The sequence below is a fragment of the Palaemon carinicauda genome, chromosome 13 (assembly GCF_036898095.1).
Source record: "Palaemon carinicauda isolate YSFRI2023 chromosome 13, ASM3689809v2, whole genome shotgun sequence".
NCBI lineage: Eukaryota > Metazoa > Arthropoda > Malacostraca > Decapoda > Palaemonidae > Palaemon > Palaemon carinicauda.
The window spans coordinates 21,420,543-21,438,042 of record NC_090737.1 but is presented as its reverse complement, the minus strand read 5'-3'; the positions used below and the strand labels follow the sequence as shown (position 1 = coordinate 21,438,042).

At 33.5% G+C, this 17,500-nt stretch overlaps 1 protein-coding gene and 1 long non-coding RNA gene across 2 annotated transcripts in view; one reads left to right on the top strand and one right to left on the bottom strand.

Moving 5' to 3' along the window:
* Positions 1 to 15,808, bottom strand: part of LOC137652207 (uncharacterized) — a 155,127-nt gene extending 139,319 nt beyond the window's left edge. The window contains exon 1 of the long non-coding RNA XR_011046220.1: positions 15,400 to 15,808. This is a non-coding gene — a long non-coding RNA (uncharacterized lncRNA). The remainder of the gene's footprint in view (positions 1 to 15,399) is intronic.
* LOC137651462 (T-box transcription factor TBX3-like) overlaps positions 1 to 17,500 on the top strand; it is a gene marked incomplete at its 3' end in the record, with an annotated part of 396,907 nt that overhangs the window by 350,876 nt on the left and 28,531 nt on the right. The window lies entirely within an intron of this gene.

Sequence of the window (17,500 nt, the reverse complement as noted above, 5' to 3'; positions counted from 1 at the left end):
CTTTAACAGTATTGCTTCTGTGCTTTAACATATTTACTTCAAACAGTGGAGGTACGAAATGGATGTTATTATTAGTCTATTTTGTTGGTTCCATGACAGAGAGTAGAGAGTAGGGTTCCCCTACAGTATACGACAAGAAAAGTAGCCATTAAAGTAAAGTAAGTGATGGCCGATGTGGTAACGTCCCTTACTGGTGAACGCCAGACTGGTGTTCGAGTCCCGCTCAAACTCGTAGTTCTTTTGGTCTCTGCAATCTCAGCATCCGTGTGAACTAAGGATGGTGGGGTTTGGGGTAGCCTATAGGTCTATCTCTCAATCATCAGCAGCCATTGCCTGGTCTTCCTTGGTTCTAGCTTGTCCTTGCTGCTAGGGCAATGTCACTGTCTCTTGCCTTATTCATGAGTAGCCTTTAAACTACAATCAATTTGTCAGTTCATGAGAAATAAAACCAGGTTAAGTCATATTTGATGGTATATAAATGCATATTTTTTTTCGAGCAAAGACACTCATATGTGTACCATGGAAAATGCTAAATGATAAGGTTTAGAATTAATCCCAAAAGCGAAAGAATGTTTCCAATAACAAGGAACCAAATATTTCAGGATGATTTTATGGCCCCGTTCGAGGTCCACAAAAAGGGTTGAGAAAGAGAGAGAGAGAGAGAGAGAGAGAGAGAGAGAGAGAGAGAGAGAGAGAGAGAGAGAGAGAGAGATAGAGAGAGACTTAGTCTTAAACGAAAAATACCAGCCAAGTCGAGGTGATCTGAGAAATTTTGATTTCTCTTGCGACTCTGACACTCAATATAAACATACAAAATATATTTATAGAAGCATCATAATTCAATCACTTACGCTAGTGGCATGTTACTCGCCAAACAAAGCAAATATCGAAGATAAAATGGGGAAGGAAAATAAATTGTAATTGTAAATGTGTATTTTATAATTAAAGATAAAAAAACTTGAAAAAGAGCAACGATTAATCTAATAAGACAAGACTGCGCAGGACAAAAATGCAATAAGAAAAAAAAGGAAAGAATGTAATAAGAAAAAAATGAAAAAATGCAATAAAAAATGAAAAAAAAATGCAATGAAGAAAAACCTCTCTAATCAAACTCATGAACATAAGTCGGGTAAATAATGTAATGATATCACAAGCTTTTTTATTGCAGGATAAGTAGGGGCTTACCTGTCCATGCCCCGTCTAGAACGTGTTTTGAGCGTCGGCTAATTCAGGGTATCGCCGCAAAGCGGCGTCGTACATAACCGATATTACCTTCTAATAAGGCGAAACATCAATTAGCAACTAATATTTGATACGATATATGAACCGTGGTGTAATCACCCGGGGGACTTCGAAAGGAATTTTTCCTCCCAAAACTTCTTTAAGAACATTAATGGCGTTAATGCGTCCAAAAGCTTGTGATTATCAAAATAATCCGAGTACAAACACAATATATAATTCCTTAATCACGGCTGTAACTTTCATGCATTGGTCGTTATCAAAATTAGATCTCGGAGGATGAGGTATCATCACCATCATCATCATGATCATCACCAGATGATGAAGAAGGGGTTCCTGAAACCCGGGGCCAGCATCATCCCATCTTCTGTGTTAACGCCATCTCTCCTACGTTACACCCCTAAACCCCCCCCCCCCCCTCACCGCCGCCCCCAAGCCTGCCCACCCCACCCACCCACCTCCTTCACCTCAGTGCGTTTTCTTTGATTGTTCCGATAACCAATCTGTTTCATAAATAGTCAAAACAAACAAAATGCCCTCCCACCGTCATTAGGGACTATTAATCCAATATATCAAGAGTGAAAAAGTACTATATTATAGACGCGGTTGACGGCTGTGGTTAGATCAACAAGGGGGGAGACTCTAATTAGAGCGTTGGGTCGTTTAATACTAGGTTCGGTCTCTTTTAGCCTAACAGCAAAACAGATGGCGGACGCCACGTAATGTTATCCCACAGCGAAGCCGCAAGGGCGAACTTCCCCTTCTCTTCCCGGAGGATTCCCGCCCCAAAGAGTATCGGCTCCATCTCGTCTTTAACCGCCGAACTACTGAATTATGGTGACTGGGGTAATATTTTATAGTCTTAACAAGGCATCCATGTTCGAAGCCTTGGGCAAATCTCGCTTTTCATACTCCTTCAGATAACGCGGAAAAATATATATCAAAATTGAAACCACGAAAGTGAGAATTTTGCTAATCGACCGGTAGGAAGCCTCCGGTGTGAGGCTGTCGTCTGCACAATAAACGATGCAAGGAATACCTAAGAAATACAAGATAAATGACTTGGCTCTTAAAAAGGAAGGGTGGAAAGAAAGGGTTCGAATTATGATACACAATTGCGAGGAGTCTCATACATAAAGTCCTAATTCGCCTTTTCACAGTGTTAGATTCTTACGCGAACTATCATGTATGAAATACATTATCTACTGTATTGGCAAACACTAGAATTAACAATAATTAAGCATGAACGATTGAATTATTCATGAAATACATTATCTACTGTATTGACAAACTAGAATTAACAATAATCAGCATTTACTAATGAATTATTATTAGGTAAAAAAATCTTCAATTATGGTATGAATTTCTAATAACTATGTTTTACCTTTTCACAATGTTAGATTCTTACGCTCAAAAATATTTACGAAATGCATTATCGACACTATTACAAAACACTGGTATGAATAATAGGTAAGCGGCATTTACTAATGAATTATTCATTAAAAAATGGTCAATTATGGTTTGAATTTCTGATAATTACAAAGTATGAATCGTAATAATTTTTTGGCTGACTTAGTATTAGAGCTCTTATTAATATTACTCCAGAAATGGAGATCTGAATGATCTGGGATTTGTCTAATAATAAATAATGATAACTCTAAGTCCACACATTAACAAAAGAAAACTAGCCTAACATGGCTTGCAATTATAAGTATAGTATCGACTACATATAAAGTATAATTGGCTAAACAGAGAACTATTTGTAATCAGAAAGAAAGTAATTATTCAGACAAACAATCATTTCTTCTTGGGCAGCTGATTACACATTCTTGTTACCGAAGAAATATCACCACCTTTAACATTTTCGTATGGGACAAACCAGACCAGTCAAAGATTTAAATATTTGAGAAAAAAAAATAACCATTTAACTTAAGAGAAGGTATAAGTTTAAATAATTTTATAGTACTTAGTATTTCCCAATACCTGGGTAAAGTTGTGTTTATGTTACCCAATTTTCAATTTATGGGTATCACAGCAATATGTCCGAAGACAAGAACGTAAATTACAGGGAAATACATACTGAGTGGGAATACGAAAAGTATATTACAACCAAGGGTATTTTTTATGGCGGCAACCAGAATACATTTGCACTTCATACGAAATAGAAATAATATGCATTGTAAAACACAAATATTCTTTAAACACATATCTTAGTTTTAAGATTCATTGTGCAAGGGGGGATCAGGATAATAATTACTTTAACAAAATGTTAATAAAATTACCATGATAAATAGTATGACAGCCATGCTAATGAAACATAATTCTCTCTCTCTCTCTCTCTCTCTCTCTCTCTCTCTCTCTCTCTCTCTCTCTCTCTCTCTCTCTCTCTCTCTCTCACTCATTGTTACTTTACAGTTTCTGTAAATCAGTAATTTGAAGACGAATTGAGCTGTAACTCAAATGATTCATGATGACAGATGAGTGTCTTTAGAGTAAAGGTTCGTAATATTGATGAATGACATCGAACGGCTGGTTTGTTAACAGCCATTTGTTCTCGTTAGCCCAACCAGGTATTCAGGCAAGTGTATCCCAAAGGGAACGCCTTACTACGCATACTGTATGTTCTTGAGCAATGACTACAGTACTGTTGCTATGCACAAAAATTATTACACGAGTTTCAGAATGTTTGAAATCTTCGTATTTATCGATTATGAGGGAAGTTGGGGCTTTAAAAAACCTTATTAAAGGAATTCATAAATGCTGAATTAAGATATATAAGGGGAATGATTTGAAAGATGGTCATGAATTTATATTCTGTGTGCACACAAACATACAAACATTATATATATATGTATATATATATATATGTATATATATACAGTATATATATATATATATATATATATATATATATATATATATATATATATATATATATATATATATATATATATATATATATATATTAGCCTTTTACAATTTTGTAAAAAATTGTAAAATATTTATAGTTAAATATATATATATATATATATATATATATATATATATATATATATATATATATATATATATATATCTATATCTATATCTATATATATATATATATATATATATATATATATATATATATATATATATATATTTATTTATATATATATATTACTAATTTTGTAATAGTAATTTGATCAAGTTGACATTGCGCTCTCTCTCTCTCTCTCTCTCTCTCTCTCTCTCTCTCTCTCTCTCTCTCTCTCTCTCTCTATGATGATTGGAATAGCATTTGAATTTACACTGGTTTCCTTAGCAACTGGTGCAAACCCAACGGGACACCCTGTTCAATTACTCAGATCCAGTGGCTTGTTACATGAACAATAAACGCCACTCCAGCCAATGCCACAAACGCTGGAATAGACAAAGAATGGGACGTGACTGTAACATGACGGACAGTGGCATGACAACGTAATGGAATGGGGCACGATTACATGGAGAAATGGAAATCGCGAGGACTTCGGCTGCCATGCTTACTTTGAGTTTTATGAAAACACGTTTATCTTAAATACATCTATTGAAAAACGCGACTCTGAAGTAAGTGTCAACTTTCGAATTTACTTGCCTTCAGTATTCCTTCGTCTTTGAATCACCCATAATACTTGTGAGAGAGAGAGAGAGAGAGAGAGAGAGAGAGAGAGAGAGAGACTTCCTATTTCTTCACCTTTGAACCACCCATAATACCAGAGAGAGAGAGAGAGAGAGAGAGAGAGAGAGAGAGAGAGAGAGAGAGAGAGAGAGAGAGAGAATGTTGATAGTTCTCACTATTTCATAACGGCAGCTTAGCCCTTATAACGAGTACTTTATCAGTTAATTCACCCATACTACATCAATCGCACTCGACACTGAACCAAATCAACTAAGTTTCATGCTATTCAAAATATAGAACATGAATAACTTTCAAATTGCATTAAAACATAACAGTTGAATCTTTCATAATCACCTTCAGTTTCAAATAAAAAGAGCATGCTATGGTAAACTTCTACATTCACCTTGCGTTTCAAAACACACCTGGTAGTGATGCAAGATGTGAGGAAAGAGAAAAAGAAGTCAAACAATAGAAATCGATGGAGAAGGTGAGAAGGATCAAATTCTACATCAAAGCATAGAGAAATTACAATGAAGAAATTGATCTCAATAAAAACTACAAATCATGTCAAATGAACAGATAGTGTTTGAACTGAAGGAAATAGTCTTGAAACTACTGTGTATAACCCTGTTCTGTGCCTAAACATAATTCATCTACCCCTATTATTATTATTATTATTATTATTATTATTATTAACTAAGCAGCAACCCTAGTTGGAAAAGCAGGATGTTATATGCCCAAGGGCTCCAACAGGAAAAAATGGCTCAGTGAGGAAAGGAAATTAGAAAATAAATAAACTATGAGAGAAGTAATAAACAATGAAAAATATCTAACAATACTGTTCTACTACACTTAACACGCGAACAAAGTTCATTAGCTATTGCCACCCCCAGCGTAATAATATTTAAGAAACCTCAACTGCGTTTAGCAGTAGTGGCCAAGTATGGTTTTCTTTCGTATTGTTCATCTACAAAGGTTCCATTTTATCTAAAGCAGCGGTTTCCAAGAAGTTGTCCGTTCCTTATCATTTTTCTCGAACTCCATCTTTGAGTCACTTCCAAAACCACCGTTACTATCCTTCCTTCAATCGACCTGATATTGAACTTTGTTCTGCTGTTCAGCAGTTTTATCAGACTACTTAAATCTGTTATATATTTCTCGATCTGTAAAGAGTTAAGTTTTTTTCATTAAGTTACCTTATAACAGTTTCTATTGATTTTCATTCTCGTGTTTAGTAGAGATAATGAGCACAACATCAGACCAGCGTATTCAAGACAGCTTCTGGAACTAATAACACTAGTGGTAAAATCTTATATATACTGTACACACACACACGCATATAATATATATATATATATATATATATATATATATATATATATATATATATATATATATATATATATATATATATATATATATATATATATATATACACACACACACGGTAATAACCAGGCTCTGTGCGATATTCTAAAACGATCAGAAATTTGGTTTCCAAGAAGCAGGCCTCTCCTGAGCTTTTCAATCTAAGCATTGTGAAACCAATTACTATTAAATGTGATGCTATTTCTGTAAGAGACGAGCCAAGGAAGACCTTGAAGAATGTCCATATGTACAAGAGAGCGTGCATAATCAAAGATGAATAGCATGATACCCGTGTAATCAGGTTCGGTGCCTGTGAGCAACCTGTGTAAGTATATGAAGATAATGTGGATTTTTTTTTTTTTTTGCACATTTTTCACATCTATAGTTCAACATATGAACCTTCAAGCATATGCATGGCATATATATATATATATATATATATATATATATATATATATATATATATATATATATATATATGTATATATATAATATACATACATACACATATACACACATATACATACAATTATGTGTACATACATAAAATTATATATGCACATACACTATATATATATATATATATATATATATATATATATATATATATATATATATATATATATATATATATATATATATATATATACATGCGCACACACAACTTACCATGAGTTGATGACATTGCATTTGCCATATGAAAATTAAACTTTTAAGCTACGATACAATACAAATGTTTAATTTTAAACGAATATCTCTCTCTCTCTCTCTCTCTCTCTCTCTCTCTCTCTCTCTCTCTCTCTCTCTCTCACGGTAAAAAAGGCAAGCCCATCAATCAACCAAACACGCCCAGGTACACCAATTTCCCCGTCGACAGTATTGCCAACACGAAATCGCTCGGGTACACAAAAACCTTCAACAGGGGACCCCATTTCCTCCTAACCCCCAACCAAACAACAACAAAAATGAGGGTATTTTAGGCAGCCGTCACTCTGTCACGTCTTCTTTGTCACACACAAAAAGTCGTTCGCACAATGCGTAATTTATGATTACAGAGAAACGAAGAAATCATTCGTCATGAAGTAAATTCTGAAGGTAATTGTCGTAATCGGCCTGCCACCGAACCATTGTTGCCAACACGAATCCTATGCCACTCTCCCATATTCCATTTCTCCCCAATCCAGTTATTTGGATTGCAGTCAGTAAATAATATAATCTTCTCTAAAATGAACGATGCGGCCCCAAAAATTTGCGAAATTGAAAGAGAAAGTAACTTTTATTATTATTAATTGCTAAGCTATAACCTTAGTTGGAAAAGCAGGATGCTATAAGCACAGGGGCTCCAACAGGGAAAATAGTCCAGTGAGGAAAGGAAACAAGGGAAAATAAAATATTTCAATAGCAGTAACATCAAAATAAAATTTTCTTAAATAAACTATAAATACTTTAACAAAACACGAGAAAGAGAAATTAGAATAGTGGGCCTGAGTGTACCCTCAAGCAAAAGAACTGTAACCCAAGACAGTGGAAGACCATGGTACAAAGGCTATGACACTACCCAAGACTAGAGAACAATAGTTTTATTTTGGAGTGTCCTTCTCATAGAAGAGCTGTTTACCAAAGCTAAAGTCTCTCTTCTACCCTTACCAAGAGAAAAGTAGCCACTGAACAATTACAGAGCAATTGTTTGATAATCACAGTGTTGTCAGTTGTATGAGGACAGAGGAGAATATGTAAAGAATGGGCCAAACTATTCGGTGTATGTGTAGGCAGAGGGAAAGAACCGTAACCAGAGAGAAGGATTCACTGTAGTACTGTCTGGCCAATCAAAGGACCCTATAACTCTCTAGCGGTAGTATCTCAACGGGCGGCTGGTGCCCAGGCCAACCTACTACCTACCAATTACTTTTAAAAGAGATGCCATTTCTGTTAGAGACGATCCAAAGAAGACCTTGAAGAATGTCCTTATGTACAAGAGAGCGTGCATAATGAAAGATGAATTAACTAGTAATGAAGTGGATATCATATTAACACACTTGACCACAAATTCTAAGAACATTGCGTTTTCCAATATATCATCCACCCACAGAAATACATAGAAAAAAAAATAAACAATCGCTACTAAAAGTAAGTATTACATATCTTACTAAAGTTTCGTGAATAAAATATAACATAAATGTAAGAAATAAAAAAATATATATAATTAAAATAAACATCCTACAAAAAAATCAATATAAAACAGTCTGGATCGTTTTGCACATTCAAACATCACCACACTATTGTGCCTTAGGGTACCCAGTAACACTGCGATTATTTTGATAGGAAATGTCATTTTGATTAGACAAGAGAAAAACACCTGCCCATTACTCTCTCTCTCTCTCTCTCTCTCTCTCTCTCTCTCTCTCTCTCTCTCTCTCTCTCTCTCTCTCTCTCTCTCTCTCTCTCTTCATACTTATCGCAATAAAACTAGAAAACGTGTATTGAACAGTAAATATATATACATACACGGACATATAGTATATATGTATAATATATATATATATATATATACATATATATACATATATATGTATGTATATATACATACATATATATATATATATATATATATATATATATATATATATATATATATATATATATACACATATATATGTATGTATATATACATATATATATATATATATATATATATATATATATATATATATATATATATATATATATATATATATATGCAGGTTATTAGGCAAAGCAGAAGAGAAGATGGCCTAACAATTTATTTAATAATAAAGAGGAAATTTCAGGATAGTAAATCTCGCTGACCCTTACATAAAATGTCTGCATGAAAACTCTATAAATACAGCTTGGAAAGACTATCATTATAATAATTCACAAAAAAAAAAAAAAAAAAAAAAAAAAACGAGACACCAAGACCTGAAAAATTACCACCCAATAAGTTTACTCTCCATAATATATAAAATATTTACAAAAATCACAGCCAGAATATAAGGTCTCCTACACTTTAATCAATCAAGCGAGCAGGCAAGCTTTAGAAGTTGACATTCAACAACTTAGCATATTCAGAAAGCAGAAATGTAGGACGAAAATTAATATGAATAAAACTAAGATGATGTTAAATGAAAACGCAGTGGTAACAAATATGAATTATGGGCTAACCTCTAAAGAATTTTAACGAGTATACGTACCTAGGAGAGACAGTGTTTCCCCACGTCATGAGGCCGAAATTAAAATAAGCATAGGACGGAGAGCTTTTGGTGAAAAGTGAGATTTTTCTCTATAAAATAAGAGCATTTAATCAGATGGTCCTACTAGTATTAATATATGCATCAGAAACTTCGGGCCTTAGTAAAGCATTAAGTCATGAGCTAGTTACAACACAAATAGCTATGGAATGAATAATGATGGGAATAACACTAAGAGAGAGAAAAAGAGCAACATGAATACGAGAAGAAACTAAAGTAGAGGATATTCTAACAACTTGTAAGAAAGAGATATGGACCATGGGCAGGATATATAATGTGAAATGAGTAACAATAGATGGACATCACAAATAACAACATGGGTCCCTAGATATTAAAAAAAGAAGTAGGGGAAGAAAGGGAAGACAATGGATTAACAAACTAAGAAAATTTGTGGTGTGGACTAGCACAGAAAGACCATAAACAGAAGCGAGTTGAAGGTCATGACTGTGGGCTTTATACTGCAGTGCACTAGTAACAACTGATGATTATGAGTATATATATATATATATATATATATATATATATATATATATATATATATATATATATATATATATATATATATATAACTACCTAAGCTACAAGGCTAGTTGGAAAAGCAAGATGCTATAAGCCCAAAGGTCCCAACAGGGACAAATAAACCAGTAAGGAAAGGAAATAAGGAAATAAAAACTATAATTTGAATAAAAAATTTCAGTAGTAGTAACGACATTAAAACAGATCTTTTATATGTAAACTATAAAAAGACTTATGTCAGCCTGTTCAACATGAAAACATTAGCTGCAAGTTTGAACTTTTGAAGTTCTAGATTCAACAACCCGATTAGGAAGATAATGCCACAACTTGGTCACAGCTGGAATAAAACTTCTAGAACACAGTGTAGTACTGAGCCTCGTGGGGGAGAAGGCTTGACAGAAATAACTGTATACATAGTATTACAAACAAGATGGTACTGTCCGGGAAGATCTGAATGTAAAAGATGGTCAAAATTATAAAATAATCTTATGCAACATGCAAAATGAACTAAGTGAATGACTGTGCCAGAGATTAATATCTAGATCAGGAATAAGGAATTTGATAGACCGTAAGTTCCTGACCAACAAATTAAGATGAGAATCGGCAGCTGAAGACCAGATAGGAGAACAATACTCGAAACAAGATAGAATGAAAGAATTAAAACACTTCTTCAGAATAGATTGCTCACCGAAAATCTTAAAAGCCTTTCTCGATAAACCAAGTGTTTCTCAAAAGTAAATTTGCTGTCGAGAATCACAACCAAAATGTTAAAAGTCATACAGTTAAAAAACATTATGAATGATGAGATCCGAATGTTGAGGAGCAACTGTCCTTGACCTACTTCACGCCCCATATTTTGCAACATGCACTAATTTTAGCTAGATCCCTTAAGCCACCTCAGACCTACATTCAGAAGATGGAATTGATGCACAGAGAGTAGCATCATCTGCATAAGCATATATGTGTGTGTGTGCATTTAAATAAATATATATATATATATATATATATATATATATATATATATATATATATATATATATATATATATATACATATATATATATATACATATATATATATATATATATATATATACATATATATATATATACATACATATATATATATATATATATATATATATATATATATATATATATATACATTTATATATATACATACTGTATATTTATATATATGTATTTACATTATGTATATCTATCTATCTATCTATCTATCTATCTATCTATCTATCTATATATATATATATATATATATATATATATATATATATATATATATATATATATATATATAATTACAATCTCCTCGATTATCAAACGATCAATGCTTCCTTCCTATGGGAAATAAAACAGCAACGATAAGAAAAAAAACCAGGACAGACCACCGAACAGAAGGGAAGATGAAAGGTAGACTGATGCAAAGGTGATAATACACCAAATGATATAATTCTCTTAATGACCTCACGGTAATTGCACCATTGATCGCCGGGATAATAATATCGTGGTGATGAAGGACTCGACCAATGAGGTTTTAAATGTTTAGTCCTGCTGGCCTCCTTATTTCTGACCCCAATTGCTAATAATGGGTGGATAGACTGGTGAATAGATTATGGATCCCGTGGAACGATAGAAGCCATAAAGAAGTGGAAGACTGAATTGCTCAACATAACTGCGACCCTCCGAAGCGATATTAAAGACAGGTCAGAAGTTCGTGGTAATAAAAAAAATGTGGCCTATATAAATGGATATGTAGTAATGATCTTCGCTTTCGTCGTTCACTATAACTATAACTACTGTGTATATAAATATATATATATATATATATATATATATATATATATATATATATATATATATATGTGTGTGTGTGTGTGTGTGTGTGTGTGTGTGTGTGTGTGTGTGTGTGTGTGTGTGTGTGTGTGTGCGCGCGCGCGCGCGAGTGTTTGAGTGTGTGGATGAAAATCAACACAATATCCTGCTCAAATAGAAACAATTTTCTACCTCATACTGGTATAGAACCCTAGTCCTTTCAAATGAAAGGCAAGGTGGCTACGCCTGGTGGCATGATTTTATATATATATATGTATATATATATATATATATATATATATATATATATATATATATATATATATATATATATATATATATATATATATACATATATATATATATTTATATATATATATGATATATATATATTTATATATATGTTTATATATATATATATATATATATATATATATATATATATATATATATATATATATATATATATTAAATCGTCCACTTACAAAAGACAAAAATTAAGTAACTTTTAGGTGGCGCTTACACCAGCCCGTGGGACTGCAACGCTTTTGAAAAAAAGATAGGCGCTTGGAATAAAGAAACTCAAAATAACACGTCGTAAAAGCAGGAAGTGATTAGCTTCCGTCCGGCCTATGTATGAAGGCAAAACTCCGTGAATGAAAAAACACACAGAAAAAAAAATACGATTCAACAATTTAAAGAAAAATGTCAAAAATAAAAAATGATGAAAAAAAAGAGTAGAGTCGATTCACCTTCTGTGAACCGGATACCTGATTTCTTTCTTTATCCTTTCCTGTCAATTGGGGAAAGGGAGTCGTAACCGATGCAGTGATGGAATAGGGAATAATTCCACTTTTATTTTTACAATTCTCTTCCTTTTCCTATTCGCTCATTTCCGCTGAGGAAACAGGAGAGCTGCAGAGGAGGGACACTAAACAACGAAAAGCTCTAGTAACAGAGGAAAGCTTCTCGCTCAAAAGGCCAAATTGATTATATAAATACGGTATAGTTCAACGTGTGCATCAGGCTCTGACGATCCCACTACTTAAAAATATCTCTATTAGCATAAGCTTTCTTAAAACAGCCTGCATAATAACGATGATAATCCCTATCTTCGTATCCATATCATTCTTGAATATTTGATCTTTAACAAAATACAGATGTTAGGGTCGTTTTCAGAAGAGAAAGAGGAAACCTTTATATTCATTCATTACGTTCATTGTGTTAAATACATTACTATGGTGGCTAGAAAGTCAGATTCATTAAGTGTTTGAAGTTTACTTAATTTTTACCTTAACTAAAGATTATTGCGTTAATGATCTACCTGACATTGATAAAAAAATATAGCATCTACAGATTTAAATGTCTATGGAAAGTTATATAGTACATAAGTTCTTTGAAACCTACAGCAGTCATGTTAAGCTACCAGAAGTTTTATCAAAATCCCTCTGAAAAAGATTTTACTAGAAAACTGCTAATAACATTTGAGTGCGACGTATTCACTGTAATACTAAGCAAACATTGTTAGTAAAATCAAAGACTGATTACTATCTCGCCTCAAGTTTCAGACAAAATTGTACGTTCTATTCCTTTACATACAAGAAAGTATCCTAATTAATTATAATTATTATTATTACTTGCAAAGCTACAACCCTTGTTGGAAAAGCAGGATGCTATAAGCCCAGGGGCTCCAACAGGGAAAATAGTCCAGTGAGGAAAGTAAATACTGAAAAATGAAATATTTTAAGAACAGTAACATTAAAATAAATATTTCCTATACTAGAAACGATTGCACTTCTATATACAGAACTTATAGATTAGTTTAAGGTTACATTCTAGTTTCCTATATATTTCGAGTCTGATTATAAATTATAAATTACTCTACTTTAGATAAACAGTATATGATAAAAAACTACGTATTTTTTTAACCAATTAAGGCTAAAAAGAATAGGTGCTATTAACTTGAGTGTTCGCAATTACCAGTTCAATATTTCTGTTTCATATTTGACTACACAGGACTGAAGAAACCCGTACAAAACTGCACCAATAACCGATGTATCTAGAATGGATTGGATTAGATTTGTGAATTTGGATTATGTAACCAGGCGCTGGGGACTGTGAGGCCATTCAACATAGGGTAAAATCCAGAAGTTTCTCTAGTATAAATTAGTAGAGGTTGGACAAAAATTTGAAAGGCAGGAAGCAAGAATGGAAGGGAAATATAAAGATATAAAGCAGGTGCAGACAGGGATCGAAAGAATTTTCAAAATAAAGTAATGCCTACTGTTCATCGCACGAGGTGTACTGACGGCATTATCCTCTTACAGAAGGAGGAACGTATATGGAACCCACATGGTTCTACACCACCTTCTCGAATGACCTACCACACTGAGAATGACTTCAAATTAAGATTAAATTCTATGACAATTTCGAAAAAAAAAAAATTCCACAATCTATCAATCGTCTATTCAGATAACAAGAACAGAAAGAATGTGCAATCAAAAACTATTCCCATCCATTGAAAGACTCAAGAATAGATGCCAGCAGTACAAAACGAAAACATATGACACAAAAAACCTAAAAATGGCTTGTATTAGAGGATCGGGCAATTATTATTATTATTATTATTATTATTATTATTATTATTATTATTATTATTATACTAGCTAAGCTACAACCCAAGTTGGAAAAGTAGGATGCTATAAGCCCAGGGGCCCCAACAGGGAAAGTAGCCCAGAGAGGAAACGATCCATAGAAAAATAAAATATTTGAAGAACAGTAACATTAAAATAAACATATCTATATAAACTATAAAAACTTTAAATAAACAGGAAGAAGAGAAATAAGTTAGAATAGTGTGCCCGAGGGTACCCTCAAACAAAAGAATTCTACCCTAAGACAGTGGAAAACCATGGTACAGAGGCTGTGGCTATGAAGTTATAAATTACAGCCGAAACAGCTAATACATTGAACTCAGTGCTGTTAAAACCGGAACTATCGCATATATTCCTTAAGATGGTACAAAGGTAAATGGATTGTGGATCTAAAATCTTTATCAAACATTGTCACAAATCAAACGATTATCGGTGAGAACGCATAAAGTATCATAACGTAGTGGTTAGGCAATTATGAAAAAAAAAAATGATCAGATATAAATAACGAGTTGTCGTCAGGATGTGGTTCTCAAATAACCACATTGGAGTAAATCCCTGAGCTCCTATGAAATCTATATTTTTTTTTTCGGTAATAACACATTTGCTCCAATAATGTTAACTGGAATGGAAAATAATGGCACAGTTCAAGAGGTCTAGTAAACAATTATATTTCGCGTCTTTTGATATAACTACTATTTTTCTTTTTTATGATTGCTCCCATAATGTTCACTCGAATCAAGAATATTGACAGCAAGAAGTCTAACAGAAAAACATAATAATTCGAGACTATTGACATAACTACTGCAATACTTTGTTATTGTTGATTATGATGATATCAGTGATAATGATACTGATCCTAATGACTGATAATAGGTTCTTTGTCTCACCTTGAAATCACTCCGTATTAGAATATTTTAATATAAGACACTAGAAGCTTAATCAACATTGCTCCTACTATCCTTCGTACCCAATTCTTCAATTTCCCCGTTCTAAGACAAACCATGGACACAATCACTAAGTCAAACAAACTGATCGCAACTAACTAATTCCAGGAACAGAACATAGGATATGACAACTGAGAGTTCAAGTGTTTCACTTCGCCGACGCCAGGCCAACAAAAGAATAAGACAACAACGAACCATAAACACCATTTGGTCGTTTCGAGCGTGTCATAACCCTTCCATCAAGCAGGAAAAAAAGATGGATTTGCCTATACATCAACGTACGTGACGTTACCACGGACGAGAGGAACTGCCAACATCACATAATGGTAATTGATCAACTCAACAGCTTCAAACCCATCTCCATCACCATCAAAGTATAATAATCATCTCAAATGCCCTTATTATTTCGCGTACACCAACAAGCTGCTAACTGAACTACTGCAGATCTCCTGGAAAGCCCCACCCAGGTAGTATCCCATATCCGTCCACCAATCAAAATCGCGAAATACATCGCGCTATTGAAGGAAAAGTCTTTTGATTGGTCGCCGGCGTAACGAGGCAGAACGTCCCGCGATCCCAGTACGACAAGACTTCCGGAGCCATTAGAAGATATGATCGGGTTATTACGTGAGAAAAGGAGTTAACAAAGTTGGGGGGGGGGGGGGGGGGGCTAGGAGGTCTCTCTCTCACTTCCATCCTGCGGTGTGACGCTTTTTCTGTCAACGCAGACACTCAATAAAACCAGAACTGGGTAATTACCAAAACTGAAAGAAAGAACGATGGGGCTGATCTGAAAGGAAATACGATGATGGTAATGATACGTATGGGAGGCTCTCTCTCTGTCTGCTGGTGCATATCTTCTGTAGGTGTGTCTACGTAAGTGATAATAGGGTATTGCAAACGTAATTAAGGCTTGTTGATTGCACACACCACACACACAGACATATATACATTTATGTGTGCCTAATATCCTTACATTTACGCATATATATAAACTAATATATATATATATATATATATATATATATATATATATATATAATATATATATATATATATATAAATGTGTATATATATATACATATATATATATATATATATATATATATATATATATATATATATATATATATATATATATATATATATATATAGAGGGATGCGATATCTAACCGAGGCCCTTCACGTCAATAGCGGTAGGAGGGAAGGATAATATATATATATATATATATATATATATATATATATATATATATTATATATATATAATATATATAGACCTGCTTTAACAACACCCAAGACATCAACATATAATAAAGAAAAGGTGCATACAATACATATGCTACATGTACTAGCAACCAGAGAGAGAGAGAGAGAGAGAGAGAGAGAGAACGTGTGTATTAGGAATCGCAAAGGCAATGTAATTCAGACCACAGCGGAGTGGTCAGCACGAAGAACCCGTCTATCTATCACCTGGCCTGCATTGGGGCATCCGCTGCATTGCATGCCACGGACGAAATCGACACGAGAGTGTGAATCCGTTATCATACGCTTGCACCTTCATGGCTGTTTAGCAAAATGTATATTTCTCTGTGTTCGACATGACTCCGAGAGAACGGCTGTTAAGAGAATCAATTGGCGAATCTATTACCAGATGATTCGCGTGACACGCTTTATCTCGGGTGTGTTCATTACGGCAGAGCGTAGAGGGTGATAACTTCATTTTCCGTTTTTTTTTTTTTTTTTTTTTTTTTTTTTTTTTTTAATTTTCCTCTTTGTTCAGTTGATACTAGAGATGGAGAGGATAGTTTGTAGCTTTATATAATATCATTTTCCTTTTATTTCTCTATTTTTTTTTCATTTTCCTCTTTGTTCGGTTGATACTGGAAATGGATAGGAAAGTTTTTAGCATTATATAACTTCATTTTCCTTTTATTCCTTTTCACTATTTTTCTATTTTCCTCTTTGTTCAGTTGATACTAGAAATGGATAGGCGAAGTTGTAGCTTTATATAACTTCATTTTCCTTTTATTTCTATTCACTA